General features: G+C 46.3%; 2 long non-coding RNA genes across 10 annotated transcripts in view; both read left to right on the forward strand.

Annotated features, from left to right (window-relative positions):
• The window catches only part of LOC110599119 (uncharacterized), a 285,629-nt gene that overhangs the window by 205,508 nt on the left and 64,421 nt on the right, over positions 1-15,700 (forward strand). The window lies entirely within an intron of this gene.
• On the forward strand, positions 704-13,470 carry LOC144375085 (uncharacterized). The gene is made up of 2 exons (XR_013434519.1): positions 704-9,554; positions 10,043-13,470. It is a non-coding gene; the product is annotated as an uncharacterized LOC144375085 (long non-coding RNA).

Genomic DNA, 15,700 nt, shown 5'->3' on the forward strand with positions numbered 1-15,700 from the left:
TTAAGAGTTCAGATTTTGAACACCTGGGCCAAGGTCCATGAAGCTACTGTGAGCTATAAAAAGGAATGGAGGAAGAACTGTGTCTATGCCAAGGAAGAATCTGGAAAATATTATGGTGGGTCAAAGAAGCCAGTTATAAGTGGCTACCTGCATCCTGTAGGGCTCCATTCACATGAAATGCTAGAGTAGGCAAATCCACAGAGAGAGGACAGTTAGTGGTACCCGGATGGGGAGGGGAGGGAACCGGAGTCACTGCTCACGGCCACAACATTCTAGAATCTGACAGTGGTGGTGGTCACACAACTCTGAATACCTTAAAAACTGCTGAATTTGTATCTCAGAGGGTAAATGTTATGGCATGGGAACTATGTATTAATAAAATAAAATCATACATTCGCTCTGATATTCACAAATCAGTGTCCAGTGGTGATTGAGAAGGTCGGCTTTGCCACTAGATGCAATAGGAGTTCCTTGTAAACTCATAATGAGTATTGAATGCAGAAGAGTTTTTGCTAAAATATCTCCTTGTCCACTTTACGCAGTGTCCTTAGAAGATTCTTTAATATTAATTTTATTTACTATTAAATATTATTTAATAAATATTTAAAAATATTCATCACATGTCATTTATTTAATAAAAATATTGCTTTCAAAAATTAATAAAAATAACATTTAAGATGAACACTTGAAGGATTCCCTCCTTTGGGCCTAGGTAGGCTTTGGCCATGTTATTTTAAGATACTGGCTCCACCTCCAGTCCTGAGATTCTCCAAGGGCAGCGCTGAGCATGGGCCATGGACCATTCAGTCAATGCCAGCTCCTTGGCTTTGATTTCTGATTCATCTTGGGGATCATCATAAGAAGGCCACCTCTGGGTATTCCTCAAACTTATTGCGGAAAAGCCACTTGAGCCATTTTTCAGGATCCAGTCAGCACACAGGAAGGACGCTTTGCCAGCCCCAAAGCCGGTTGGGTTGATGATTGTCAGTGAAGGGGGTGTGGGTGTAGTTGAGGGAACATACAAGAGGTAAGGAAGTACCCAGCGAGCAGCCAACCCACACAGCCATGACCATTGACCCTTGGGCCAAAGATACAGGGGAGGGACTTCCCTATAGGAGACTTGAATTTGAGGGAGGAGGGCAGAAATACTGCAGCTTCTCTCCATCCTTCCTCTGACTTTCTAGTCAATCTCTCCCTCTAAGGAAACCCAACTTGAAGCAAGCTGGCCAAGGAGCCCCAGGGACACAGTTTCCAGGGGTCAGCCTCCTCAGGGACCAGGTTTGGAGACAAATATATGGTTATTACAAGGTGCCTACTTGGTGCTGATGGTTGAAACTCTCTCTAGAGCCAAGTGTGGTGGTGCATACATTTCATCCCAGCAGCTCAGGAAGCTGAGGCAGGAGGATCGTGAGTTCAAAGCCAGTCTCAGCAATTTAGCAAGGTCCTAAGTTGCTTAGCGAAACCCTGTCTTAAAATAAAACATAAAAAGGGCTGGGGATGTGGCTCAGTGGTTAACTTCCTCTGGGTTCAATCCTTGGTACCAAAAAGAAAGAAAGAAAGAAATTCTCTCTGGAGGCTGCTCACAGCCCAGCCCCTTTCCTTCCTTCTGGCAACTTCTGTCTCTTCATTAGCAAATTCTGCTATTAGAACAACAACCTAAGCAACTCAGAGGGTATGCAAAGACAACTTGTGCTACTTAATTTCAAAGCTGCATCTCTTTGAACAGCGTTGAAATCTGTTTCTCGTAGAAGGCAAATTAGTTCATTTCAAATGTGCTTTGTGAATATCAACAGACCACCCAAATGTTTACTTATTTTAAGCTGTCCTCCTAGTGAGTTTTAAGAAAAAAAAATTTTTTTAATTGCTTTGAGAGAAGGGGAGGAGGTTTTCATGCGTATAAATTATCTGCATTAAGGGCCAGCTCCATATTAAAACAACATTAATTATTCACTTGCAAGGATAAAGAATTACCTATCATAGGAAACCCCTAGTTTGACCTTCTTTTTGACAAACCTACTTGTAAGCCTCAAATCTTCCCAAATATATCTCTTACTCAACCTTTCTTCCTGGCAAGAAGAAAAGGCAATGCACAGAGAGACTGCTTTTAGGTCACTTCATGTCTGAAATGTTGGAGTATGTGAGGTCTCTTGGGCCAGGAGATCAGTTCTAGAATTCTAGAACTTTTTTCAGTGCTTAACCACTGAGCCACACCCCGAGTCCTTTTTAATATTTTATTTAGAGACAGGGTCTCACTGAGTTTCTGAGGGCCTCGATTTTGCTGAGGCTGGCTTTGAACTTGTGATCCTCCTGCCTCAGCCTCCCAAGCTGCTGGGATTACAAGCTAGAACTTAAGAACATTTTGCGGGGGGAAAAAATGCCCTTGTCTGTGACTCTTTAAAGTCCAAACTATAGAAAAAGTCAGCTAGGACAGTTCCAGGCTGGGGATTTGGGGGCCTAGCAGAGCAGGAACCCCTGAGGAGGTGTCTGAGGCCTGGTGAGTTTCCAAGTCCCCACTCCCCTTTCCTCATTCCCCAGTGACTTTCTGGAAACAGAACAATCATTATCCAAACTCAACGCACAGTGGTCCACCAGGAGGAAAGTCTATCATCTGGAACGCTTTAGATTTTCTATACAGAGTGCAGACATGTCCTGGGGACTCAACAAGATGAGTATCCAAAGAAGACATTTTCATTTCCTAGAAAACCCTGTGTCATTTGATCAGAAACCATTTAAGGATCCGAATCTTTTTACTGTTTTCTTTCTTTTTTTTTTTTTTTTAGGTACCGGGGATTGAACCCAGGGGCACTCAACCACTGAGCCACATCCTCAGCCCTATTTTGTATTTTATTTAGAGACAGGGTCTCACTGAGTTGCTTTAGGGCCTCACTTTTGCTGAGGCTGGCCTTGAACATGCTGTTCTCCTGCCTCAGCCTCCCTGGCAGCTGGGATTACAGGCGTGCACCACTGTACCTGGCTAAACTGCCCTTGCCAACCTCTACAAAATACTCTGAATCATAACAATGAACTTAAAAGAATTTTTGTTCTGGCTTTCACAAATGGGAAAGTTGGATCTATAGCTGTTGTGAGTCGTCTTATGTGTGAACTCGATGCTGCTGAGGGTGCAGGGTTGTTAAAATTTTGAGAACAACTGCCACCTACCTGGAGTCACCAAAGGAACCCTGGGGAAGGAGTGTCCACCAAACAAGGATGGCACACAGCTCCAAACTGTAACTAGCTGGTGTGGCCAGTCTTTCCAGGTTAATTTATTTGTATCATTCAGCTGTTTGATTTTCTGCAAATCTCCTTTTCCACTGCAAATATCACTCTGAAGGGATACGGTATCTGTTGGGATTCCTGGAAGTTTGGAGAAAAGTGGCAGAATCCAAGGAGGGTGTCCCATGGCTTTAAAACAGGAAAGGGAGCTAAAACTGTTTTAACCTACTTTGAAATTTATCTGATGGTTTATCTGTGCAGGCCAGCTTCTTTCCAAAAGAAAGAGCTTAAAGTTGAGACGATTCCACTTATTAGTGTATGGTCTTTGAAAAAATCTAAGCCTCAGTTTTACCACCAGGGAAATGGGGCTATAATACTACCTCAGTGGTTTTGTGAGGATTATGTGAAATGATGTATATAAAGTCACCAACATGGTGCTTGGAACGTAGTAGGTGTTGAGTTAAAGGAACATGGTGATAAAGATGATTCTGTCTGCTCACAGCACATGGCTAACCTGGGAAAAGCACTGAACTGTGTACAGAGCAGGGGAAACATGGAGGAAGCAGATGGCTGGGACATTTCAATGACAGTTGGCTCTGTGTGTCACTACTTTCGTTCCAAGCTGGGAATAGAGAGGCTTAATAGAAGAAACCGCTTTGCTTTCTGTAGAGCTGATGGGATTCAGAGACGAGAGGGAGGCCAGGGGAACCATAAATAGAGGAGCTGTCTAGTCCCCAGGTCTGTCCCTGGGAGCCTGTTTACTGAGCTCCAAGGAAACGGGTTTTATTTGGCAAATTAGGATTTTAAAGTTCCTTGTATCTGAATGCTAAGCTTTCCCCCCTCCAACTGCTTTGTAAACTCGAGGACCATGGCCTTGCAGATAGAGAGCAGAGGCTGTGGCTTCTGGTCTGTCGGACGGTGAACTCGTCTGGTGTGAGAGAGGGAGAGGTGGTGGGTGGTGGACGGCCACCGAACACTGGCTGTCCTCCCCTTGAATAGGATCGACAGTTGTGGAGCCACTGGGGGAGGAGCTGGGTCCCAGCTCAGAGGAGCTCTGAACAGATGTGAGTTGGTCTCACTCTCTGTGGCATCACGAGGTGATAGGCTGGCCTCGAACTTGTGATCCTCCTGAGCCAGCCTCCTGAGCCACAGGGATTACAGGTGTGCACCACTGCACGGGCTCATGATGTTATTCTTCAGTAGTACCATTCATTTCAGAGGGGCAAGTGCTTGTACACCCACAAAGAACCGGCTCAATGGCTTGGTTTTCTGTCGTACAGTTAGCATCTTCAGAAGGAAAATTCATTTCATTAAATGAATATTGCATGTTCACAAGGGGTGTGTATGTAGTCAGTCACCCAAGGAGGACTAAGGACAGAGGGGGACCAGTGTGGAGCAGAGCTGCCATGCTCAATACACTGCCATGGGGCCCTGGGGCTTTCTCCATTTTTCTGCCATTTAGTTACATTGTAGCTGCAGGCACCAGGATCTCCCAAGCACAAGGCAGTACTTCCTCAATGGGATGTAACACCACATTTTGAGGCTGCCATGTCTCAGAGAGTCTCTGAAAAAGGGTCCCGAGGCCTCAGGTGCTAGAACAAGGCTGGAGCACCGGCCACCTCATTTCCATTCACCTGGGAATGTCATTTCAAAACCCACTACGGACTCTTCTCCACTCCTATCCAAACGCAGACGTCCTGGATGACTGCTCTGATCCATTAGATTTTCCCAGACATGTTAGAAATCCCTTCTGGATTATCTAGTATTGGGGTATCCATGCATCTCCAGGGAGAGGCACATCCCTATCTCCTGGGAATGAAAATTCCCATAAACACTCTGTATACAGAGACCAGCAGCTTTCTGGCCAACAACTCCCATTCGGTCAATCGATTACTATTGACGTCAGTGACACCCTCCATCCTTCCCCCCATTCGTGGTAAAGAAAATGTAAAACCAAGTGAATGTAAAGTTCTGCATAGAAGGTTGAAGGCTGAAGGAACCCTGAATTGTTCCTATTATCCCAGCATCATTACTAATAACATCTCTGTCACCCCCAAATTATTGAAATTTCAGTGATAAAATATGTGATGGCTATGTTTATGTAAAGATGCTGCTGCTATAACAAAAGACCCCACCCCTGCCCCGCAAAGACATGGGTTTAAAGAATATGGAGATTCCTTCCTTTCTTATGAAACAGTCCTGAGGTTAACCTTGTTTGAGGTTGCTCAAGTCTTCCCCACAGGATCGTTGTTATGGTTGGGATGTGAGGTGTCCCCAAAAGCTCCTGTGTGAGACGGTGCAGGAAGGTCCAGAGGAGACATGACTGGGTGGTGAGAGCCTTAACCCAACCAGTGAATGGACCCCTGATGGGATTAACTGGGTGGTGGCTGGAGGCAGGTGGGTGTGGCTGGAGGAGGGGGCATTGGGGGCGTGGCTGTGGGGTCTATTTGTCTCTGGAGAGTGGAGTCTCTCTCTGCTTCCTGATCACCATGTGAGCTGCTTCCCTCCACCACACTCTTCCTCCATGATGTCCTGCCTCCCCTCGAGCCCTGAGGAGTGGAGCCTGCTGTCTATGGACTGGGACTTCTGAAACCCTGAGCCCCCAGATAAACTTCTCCTCCTCTGCAGTTGTTCTGGTTGGGACTTTTAGTCACAGTAGTGAATAAGCTGACCGAAACAGTCTTCCAGGAACCCAAGTTCTTTGCACAGTGTGGTCCTTCCCTGTCTTGGGAGGCTGGGTTTGTTCACACGTCTGAGCTGGGTTATAGTTTGGGAAGAGGAAGAGGAGGTCTGAAGGAGAGCATGCCCAGAGACTGAAGGCCCAGCACCTCCTGCGGCCCCCGTTTCTATTGGCATGAGTGTGAGTGACAGAGTCACGCCTAGAGTTTTTCTCTAAAGTTCCTCTCAAAGCAAAGACCAGGGTGGAAGCTTTGTGCTGTACTGTTGGGTAGCACAATGCCAAGAAGGGAAGTGGGTGCAGACAGAATGTGGGAGGAAAGAAGCTAGAGCAGGTACAGGGTGCCTTACCGAGCTGGGCAGCTCACGGCCTGGGGCCTGACTGTTGGTTCTTGGGCCATCTTCTGAGGGCCCATGCACGCTGCTGGATGAGAATTTCTATTTCCTACTGGTGAAAGGTTCACAGTCCCGAGATCCCTTGATATTTCAAGTTGTGCATCTTTTCGTCCTTGCTTTCTTCCTCCACCCATCCAACAGAGTTCTGTACTGTCCAGTCCTGTGAGTTGGGATCAGTGCATGAAATTGTGTAGACACCACATGTAAGGAGAGGGTCCATCATTGCTCAGTTGTAATCAGCCTGCCCTTCAACTCAGCCTGTGGCAGCCATTGGTTGTTGAGGGCCACAGCTGAGTCGGGATGACGCATGGCATTTTTGCCAGAAGTAGTGGTTGAGAGGTGATGCCAGCTAGCCATTAAGATGATGACTTTTGAGTTCTCGCGGAGTTCCCGTTGAGTTCTGGTTGAGCTCTCGCGGGGATTCCTGAAGAGTTCGCATTGGTTGGGGAAGTGCCGGAGGAGGGATTTCCGGTTGGTGTTTCCCGGAGGAGCCGTGTGGCGTTCGGGAGAGTTGCCGGGGGAGTGTGTATGGAGTGTGCTGGTGGAGTTCAGAAATAAAGTTTGTTCCTGCTTGAGTGGCTCGTGATTTGTGCCCAGCCAGACTGCGGCAATTGGTCACCTCTGTTTTGTCTTTTACAGAATATTGTATACATGGAATCATACTATACATAGCCATTTAATTCTAACTTCTTTCCCTTAACACATATGATGTTTCCCATGTTGTTCTATGTATTAACTGAAACTTTTTAAATTCTTTTTTTTTTGGCGGGGGGGGGGGTACCAGGGATTGAACTCAGGGACACTCAACCACTGAGCCCCATCCCCAGCCCTATTTTGTATTTTATTTAGAGACAGGGTCTCACTGAGTTGCTTAGTGCCTCACTTTTGCTGAGGCTGGCTTTGAACTCATGATCCTCCTGCCTCAACCTCCTGGGCCACTGGGATTACAGGCGTGGGCCATCACCCCCAGCTTGAATCTTTTAAATTCTTGAGTGGTATTCTTTAGTGTGAATTGAGCATAATTTGATGATCCTCAGTTACAAACCATTTGGCTAGTTTCCAGTTTTGCATTCTTATAAACAAAGATGCTGTAAATATTCACATACTTGTTTCTGTATGCAGAGGGTTTTACTTCTTTTGTAAGCCTCACAAGAATCTTTTGAGATAAAAGCAAATACCCCCTACAATACAAGTGAAAACACTGGAACTCCGGGAATTTAAGTGATGGACCCAGGGTCACACAGTTGATTAAATAGCAAAAACTTAGACTTGAATCCATGAACTTTGAGAAAAGGACCCAAAAACAAATGATTAAAACAAGCCACATATTTAAAAAATTAAATAAATAAGTGCCAAAAGAATACAGTGGAATCTAAGGAAAGTGCCTAGCCCTCCCTCGGTGATTATGATCTGAAGTTCTGCACTGGCAAGCAAGAACAGGATTTTTTCTACAAGCAGACAAGGGAAGGCCATCATATAGAAATCACTGAGATGGTCACTTGCTTTGGTTGTCCACTGCTTCTTGAGGACCCCGAATGAGATCTTGGCTAGGGTAGGGACTCAACAAATATTTCATGAATGAACGAGTGGGTTTTAGCACAGGGTACAGTGCATATAAGGGCAGGTGGCCTGGTGTGCATTCAGTTCCTTTCCCTGGATCCCAGGGCCTGTCCTTCAAGTGTGAGAGAAACTCCCCAGTTGCTCTCTGTGCTGTTCTCTGCAGAAATCTTAACATGATTTTTAGATTTCCAGCTGTTCAGCGGCCACACCCTGCGCCCTGAGCCCTGAGAGTCAAGAGCCTTTATCTTGAACAAGTCTGTTTAGACAAGCCAGGCCCCCCGGCCTCTGAGCTGCCCAGATGTGACGATGTGTGACAACAGAACGGAGACGTCAAACTCTGGAGGCAAGCTTATCTTCCAGGGTCCTGCCATCTCTGCGGAGTACATGGATTTTGTTCCCTGCCTCCAAGGCCCCCAGCTCAGATTCTGGCTGAAGAAGGCTACAGCACGTGGAGCTGCAGGTCCCAGGGAAAGACAAGCTATGATTCTAGAAGCTTCCTGGAAAGGAGGGCTCGGGCTGTGGCTGCAGGACGTCAGGAAGTTGACAGCCTCCTGTCCCCTTTCCTTCGTGAGGCCGTCCGTGGTGGCCACCACCAACACACCCACCAAGCACAACCTGGAGAAGGAAGAGTTGATGTGGGGCTCCGGCTTTCAGTCCCTGGATGGCTGACTCCATGGCTCTGGGCCTGATGGGGGGACATCATGGGACAGGAACTCTGCGGAGGAAGGCTGCTCAGCTCCTGGTGGGGCCAGGAAGCAGAGAGGGAGAAAGAGAAGAAGATGCATCCTTCCCGGGCCAGCTCCAGCCACCCGCCACTTCCTCCAGCCACGCCCAACGGCCTGCAGCAACCGCCCAGTGAGTCCACCCCAGGAGGAACGGGGGAGATGACGGCTCTCACATCCCCATCATGTTGCCTTGGAATATTCCTGCCTTAACAGGAGCTTTGGGGGGAGGGACACCTCATGTCCAAACCATAACAGGCTTTGTCACCCGAGGCAGGTTGTTCATGTTGCATCATTAGGTCCAATGAGGAGGCCAGCAGCCATGCACAGGCAGGTCTTTGCAAGGACCCAGTGAGACGGTTCTTGTGAAATGCTTGGCTTGCACTCGGCAATCAGGACGTCCTTTGTATACACACTAGCCACAATCCATAGGGGAACAGAAGAAGTGATGGAGAAGAACATAAAATTAAAGCATCACTTGCATTACCTTCCATAGGAAGGTAACTGATGTTAACTGTCATATCACACTTGTGTTCTTTTTTTTTTTTTTTATGGTGGGGGGCGATTACCAGGAATCAACTCAGGGGCACTAAACCACTGAGCCACGTTCCCAGCCCTATTTTTTATTTTATTTAGAGACTGGGTCTCCCTGGCTTTGAACCTGCGATCCTCCTGCCTCAGCCTCCCGATCCGCTGGGATGTCTTGCTGCAATTTAGCTGGATACAGCACCAAAGGAGGAGAAAACAGAGTCAAGCCCAGCAGAACAACAGTCCTGGGTCTTTGGCCTGGCCAAATCCTCACTGCGCATGCGTCCTGAAACCCACGCAGCCTCCTCTTGCCATCAACTGGGAGCGCGGGCGGAGTCAGGAAGGATCTGAGAACTGTGTCCCAGTTTCCAAATGGCAGCTGACCTTGATTGTTGCAGGCCTTCACCCTTCACCTGCATGCTCTGCTGCTGGCACTCAGAAGGATTCCAAAGGGAAACAGTGAGATTCCTGTGGCTGCTCCTGCTGACTCAGCAGGCAGAGGCCCAGCCAGCTCCAGGGCTGCGGAGGCCCCAGCCTCCTGGGGGCCAGATGAGGGGCGGGCGGCCTTGTTTACCCTGCATCCCAGACCAAACAGCTGGGGGAACTGTAACCACTTGAGTTTGCCCCACTGCCTTGGAAAGGAATTGGAGCGCACCACACAAACAGGAAGCTTCTTTTTCTCCTTCTTTGTGACCCTCCTCCTCTCTTTCTGCCCTTCATTCTCCTCCCCTTCTTTATTATCCCCTCCTCTTTTCTCTAGTTCTCCTTCCTTCCCACCCCCCTCCCCCCAACTTTTATAACAAAGTACTTTGGGAGAAAAAGTTTTTAAAAAGATAAATCCTTTATTTTTTAAAGCCAGGAGACTTTTTTTTTTTTTCCTCTCCCCAAAGATTTATTTGCAGCTGAACTAGTGAAATAACTGGGCCAAATGCTTCTTTCTTATTCAGGCAAAATGTCCATGGAAAGTTCTGAAAGGGATGAACCTCATGGTGACCTGAGGGACTATATTTTTGGAAAGAGAAGATGGCCTCCCCTGACTCCCTGGATCCAGCCCCTGCCGTGGAGAGGCCTCTACTCCTCTAAGCAAAAGAAAGGAAGGAACTGGACACGGAGGGCCAAACTCCCCAGCGTCAGCCTGATGAGCATCGGACCCAGGACCTGCACCCCAAGTCCTCCTGCCAGTCCCTGTTCATATATTAGGAAGGTGTAGTTGAAAGTACCCATTCCAGCTCTTCTGGTTCAACTGTAGGTGTCTTCAAGAACAGCTGCAGCAGGAAGATCGCAAGTTCAAAGCCACCCTCAGCAACTTAGCAAGGCCCTGAGCAACTCTGCGAGACCCTGTCTCTAAATAAAACATTTAAGAAAGGGCGAGGGATGTGGCTCAGTGGTTAAGCACCCCTGGGCTCAATTCCTGGTTCCAAAAAAAAAAAAAGTTCACCTTTCTAAGCCTCAGTTTCTCCATCTTTATAAGTGAGAAGTGAGAATAACAATGGCAGCCATCTGACAAAGTTGTGTATGCTACAGGCACAGCACAGAGCCTGGCTCAGGCAGTTTGCAGTCATTGGTAGTAATTATTAATAATTCAGTTAGCTATGACTGCAACTCATCAAATTATCATCTAGCCCATGCTCTCCACAAAAAGAAGCATACATCTGTTTATCAAATGCTGGAATTGAAGGGCATGATGTCTGGAATATTTTATTGATCCATCAGAAATAAAACTATTGAAAGAGGAAATAGATCAGCATGACTTGAACCTCTGCAGGCTCCTAGCCGTCTCTGGCTGAGCTCTTTTTCCTAAATGTTCATAAAATTTGTGTGTAATAACCCATTGCCTTGGAGTTTTTAGAATCCACATTTTTCTCATATTTGAACACTGGAATAACATATTCCTGTCTCTGATTCTCTGGCCTCGCTCCCAGTCTCCGATTTCTCTGAGATTACTGACAGTGGTTTTGTAATCACATCTGCAAGTTCTTTCTTTTTTCTAGAATTTAATCCAACTTGAACTCATTAAGTATCTAGTTCCCTTTACATTATCGCTTGTCAGCTCTCAGGCTTCAGTTCCTTCTCTAAAACTAAGTTTATTTCATATATATTTCATATATACCATATATAAAATATATTTTATATATTAACATATATATATATGTAGGTAGATGTAAGGCTGAAGCAGGAGAATTGCGGGTTCAAAGCCAGCCACAGCAACTTAGCAAGGCCCTAAGCAATTAGTGAACCATGCCTTAAAATAAAAAAAATTTAAAAAGGGCTGGGCATGTAGCTCAGTAGTTGAGCACTACTGCATTCAATCCCAGGTACCTAAACAAAAACAAAAGAGGTCAAGCATCATTAGTTGGACCCATGCAGAAATAATGATGCTTCCTGAATTGAGATAACACCTTGTATGTGTGTGTGTGTGTGTGTGTGTGTGTGTGTGTGTGTGTTTTAATCAGCTTTCTTGCTGCTGTAACTAAAAGACCTTGACTAGAACAACTGTAGAGGAGGAAAAGTTTATTTGGGGGCTCATGATTTCAGAGTGAAGCCATGCCCTCAATGTCCCCTCCTCCAGCCACACCCACTTCCTCCAGCCACCACCCAGTTAATCCCATCAGGGGTCCATTCACTGGTTGGGTTAAGGCTCTCACAGCCCAGTCATGTCTCCTCTGGACCTTCTTGCACTGTCTCACACATGAGCTGCTGGGGGCACCTCACATCCCAACCATAACAGGTACACAAGCTGCTGGATAAACAAAGCATGAATACATTTCCATATGATTAATTATCTTCTACAACCTTATTTTTAATGTTAGCACACAGTGTCGCACTATGACCACTCGAGATCATTTTGGCTGAGCTCATCTCCCTTGGGTGAGCAGTTTGGTTTCTCAGCTCTTTGCTGCGCTACACCCGTTCCAGTCGCTGCTTTGGGAAAGGAAGGGGATGCCCAGGAGGTAGCTGCTGGAACTCAGAAATGACGAGGCTACAGGGACAGGAGAAGATAGACTGCAGAACCAGAGGTCTTGGCCTGCTGTCTGTCCTTCTCTTGCTAGAAGCTGATCTCAGGCAGATTATTGCACTCTTTGGAGACTGGGTGTTCCCCTTGACAGTTTTCTCCTATTAAGGTTAGGGGGTGGTGACAGACAGACAGGCTTCTAGAATGGGCTCTCATGAAGGTAAAGATGCAAACAGCAAATGTAATGCTTGCAGCATGGTGCTTGGTTCTGCGGCAGGGCCCAAGAGTAGCTCTTGTTGCGAATATTATTTTTGTTATCAGATCCTGTGTGGTTCCAGATCTGCATACTCTGAAAGTAAAGATCTCGTCAGAGAGCAATGGTTCTCTGAATTCAGGGATAGACATTTTGAGCTCAATGTCAAGTGAGTGGCCTACCATTGCCACTGTCAATAATATGAGCACCAGGACTCACGTGGAGACCCTCATCAGACCAGAGCAGGGAGTTTTGCTACCATGGGACATATGCATTCCTAAAAGTCACCAGGGCAGGGTCATAAACATGCCAGAGCTTCTGGGCAGTGGCATTTGACCACTCTGAAAAATCATGTATCATTTTGTCCCTCTCCCTAGGGGACATTTGGCAAGGCCTACAAGCATGTCTACAAGGGGGCGGGGATGTGGTGCTACCACTGGCATCTGCAGTGGGTAGAGGCCAAGTTCAGGGTTGTTGCTAAATAACCCACAAATCATAGGCCAGCTCCACCCCGTGCAGCCCAAAATGCCAGTAGTGCTGAGACGCAGAAGCTCTGGGTTCTCGACGCTGAAAAATCTATCAGTGGTACATTAGGACAAGAAAAAAAGACAGGAATCGAATAAAATGGTAGCATGATTTAACCCCCATGAAATGGTTCAGAAATAATGCACTTGGCCTTGCACATCACCTGGTATTTGCTTGTGGAAGTGGGTGTTGGGTGGGCTGCAGCCTGTGAGCCATCCAGAAGGGACAGAAGGGATGATCTGAAATCCCAGAGGCGGGGACAGCACCCGCTACTCATGGGCATGGCTCAGGACCACGTGGTAAACTGAGGGGGACGATGGATTTTGGAGGCGTGCTGTTTTGTGTGTTCAGAGGACATTCAGTTCAGTGGGAGGTGAGTGTTGCTCAAGGACAGAGTTGGGCGCAAACATGAAATTTAGGGACATTCAGATTATTCCTCATATATTGAGGGTGCTGGAATACATTCATGTTGTCAAAACAGCCCCAGAGGGCTGGGGATGTGGCTCAAGCGGTAGCGTGCTCCCCTGGCATGCCTGCGGCCCGGGTTCGATCCTCAGCACCACATACCAACAAAGATGTTGTGTCCGCCGAGAACTAAGAAAAAATAAATAAATATTAAAATTCTCTCTCTCTCTCTCTCTCTCTCTCTCTCTCTCTCTCTTTCTCTCTCTCTCTCCCCCTCTCTCTCTCACTCTCTCTTTAAAAAAAAAAAAAAAAACAGCCCCAGAGCAAAACTGACCATGGAGAGAGAACACCACTGAACTGACTTTACTAAAATATAATTCACCACCATAATGATACTTAGAGAGTGTGGCAGACGTCATTAGCCAAAAAACTTTTCACCATAGAATTTAACAAACTAATGTTTCAAAGAAACAACTAGGGCCTGTTTCTTTCTCTCTTTTTTTTTCTTTTTCCTTTTTTTGGTATCAGGGATTGAACCCAGGGGTGCTTAACCACTGAGCCCCATCCCCAGCCCTTTTTTATGTTTTATTTAGAGACAGGGTCTCCCTGAGTTCCTTAGGGCCTTGCTAAGTTGCTGAGGCTGGCTTTGAACTCAGGATCCTCCTGCCTCAGCCTCCTAAGATGCAGGATTTTTTTTTTTTCATTTTGAAACAGGTTCTTCTATGTTGCTGAGGCTGCTCTCGAATTTTACGAGCTTGCATCCTCCTGCCTCTGCCCCTCGAGTCACTGGAATTATAGGGTGTGTGTCACCATGACCAGCTCCTACCCAGATTATTTGAATGCAAATGCCACATATTGTATGATTTTACCCTTAAATATTTCAGCATTGTACAAGATTTTTAAATAGACTTTGGTATAAATAACCCAGGCCACTTGCCAGGTCATGGAAAAGTCTTTGCTATACAACATGTGAAAGAGGTTTATGGAAACTGGCACTAGGCTGGGCGCTGTAGCGCACACCTATGATCCCAGCTGCTCAGGAGGCTGAGGCAGGAGGATCGTGAGTAAGCAACTGAGCTGAGTAAGCAACTCAGTGAGCCCCTGTCTCTAAATAAAATACAAAATAGGACTGGGGATGGGGCTCAGTAGTCAAGTGCCCCTGAGTTCATTTCCTGGTACCAAAAATAAAAAAAATAAATAAACAAGGATTGAAGCTGTATCTCAGTGGTAAAACACCCCTGAGTTCAATCCCCAGTTAAAAAGAAAAGAAAAAAAAAATCCTGGGTTGGGACATTAAGTAGTAGGAGATAAGAGAAAAGACAATTTGCAGGAAGGTCCATATAAATCTTGATTTTTAAATAGCAGTCCTATTTTGGAACCTAGGGTTGTGCTTTGCTACTGCAACAGAAGATGATGCTAAAAACACGCAATGGCTGAAGGTGTGCAAAGCAGGATTACTCTGCACGTGCTCCCAGGACCAGCTCTGCTGAATCCAGTAGGATGGGGATCAACATCAGGTTTCTATAGGAGAAAATGAGCATTCGAGTCACGGTCAGTGACCAGGCGAAATCCTGTGCCGTGTTTCCCAGACTTAGGAACATCAAACCCCATGAGGGAGGTGAGACTTGGAGCCAGAGCGGTGTCCTGAGTCCCTCCCTGGGGACCCTGGCCCAGCAGAGTGCTGTCCCTGTGGAGCAGGCAGGTGGGCCTGGGTCTGCCCTCCCCGGGAGGCCTGGCTTCAGTCCATCTGATCCCTCCAAGGAGTTCTGTTTCCCTGGGAGTTCTTAAAACTTGGATTCTCCTTGAAATGAAAATAACATGAGATTTTTAAACAAACCACTAAATCGATGGTTGGGATAATGAAAACACAAATCAGAATCGATTTGCAGGAGTTCTTAAGCAATTTTGAGTCTCTCTTTGGAAGATGTGATTAAAAACGAGAAATATTCTCTCCAGAAAAATGTCCATAGCAATTCATAAAGAAGTTATATGGGGAGGCTGGGGGTATAGCTCAGTGGTGGAGCACTTGCCCAGCATGTGTGAGGCACTGGGTTCGATCCTCAGTACCACATAAAAATAAATAAATAAAATAAAGGTATGGTGTCCACCTACAACTAAAATTTTTTTTTTTTAAAAAAAGAAGTTATTTTTGTAATATCGGGAGTTCACAGATCACTTACACCCATCTAGGACAGTGAGTTAAGGACTTGGACTAGATCAGGCGTGATGGGATCACTCTTGTAATCCCAGCCACTCCGGAGGCTGAGGCAGGAGGATGGCAAGTTTGAGGTCGGCCTCAACAACATAGTAAGGCCCTAGTTAAAATTTTTTTAAAAAAAAAGAAACAAGAAAGAAATAAACAAAACTTGGTTTAGAAGCTGTGCTGACCTTTTTCTCCAGCCTAAAGTATTTCATGTCCGGGATGCCTTTCCCAGACTGAGGGTTCTACTGAAGTTTCCCTCTGAACTC

The sequence above is a fragment of the Ictidomys tridecemlineatus genome, chromosome 2, assembly GCF_052094955.1.
Source record: "Ictidomys tridecemlineatus isolate mIctTri1 chromosome 2, mIctTri1.hap1, whole genome shotgun sequence".
In the NCBI taxonomy this organism is placed as follows: domain Eukaryota; kingdom Metazoa; phylum Chordata; class Mammalia; order Rodentia; family Sciuridae; genus Ictidomys; species Ictidomys tridecemlineatus.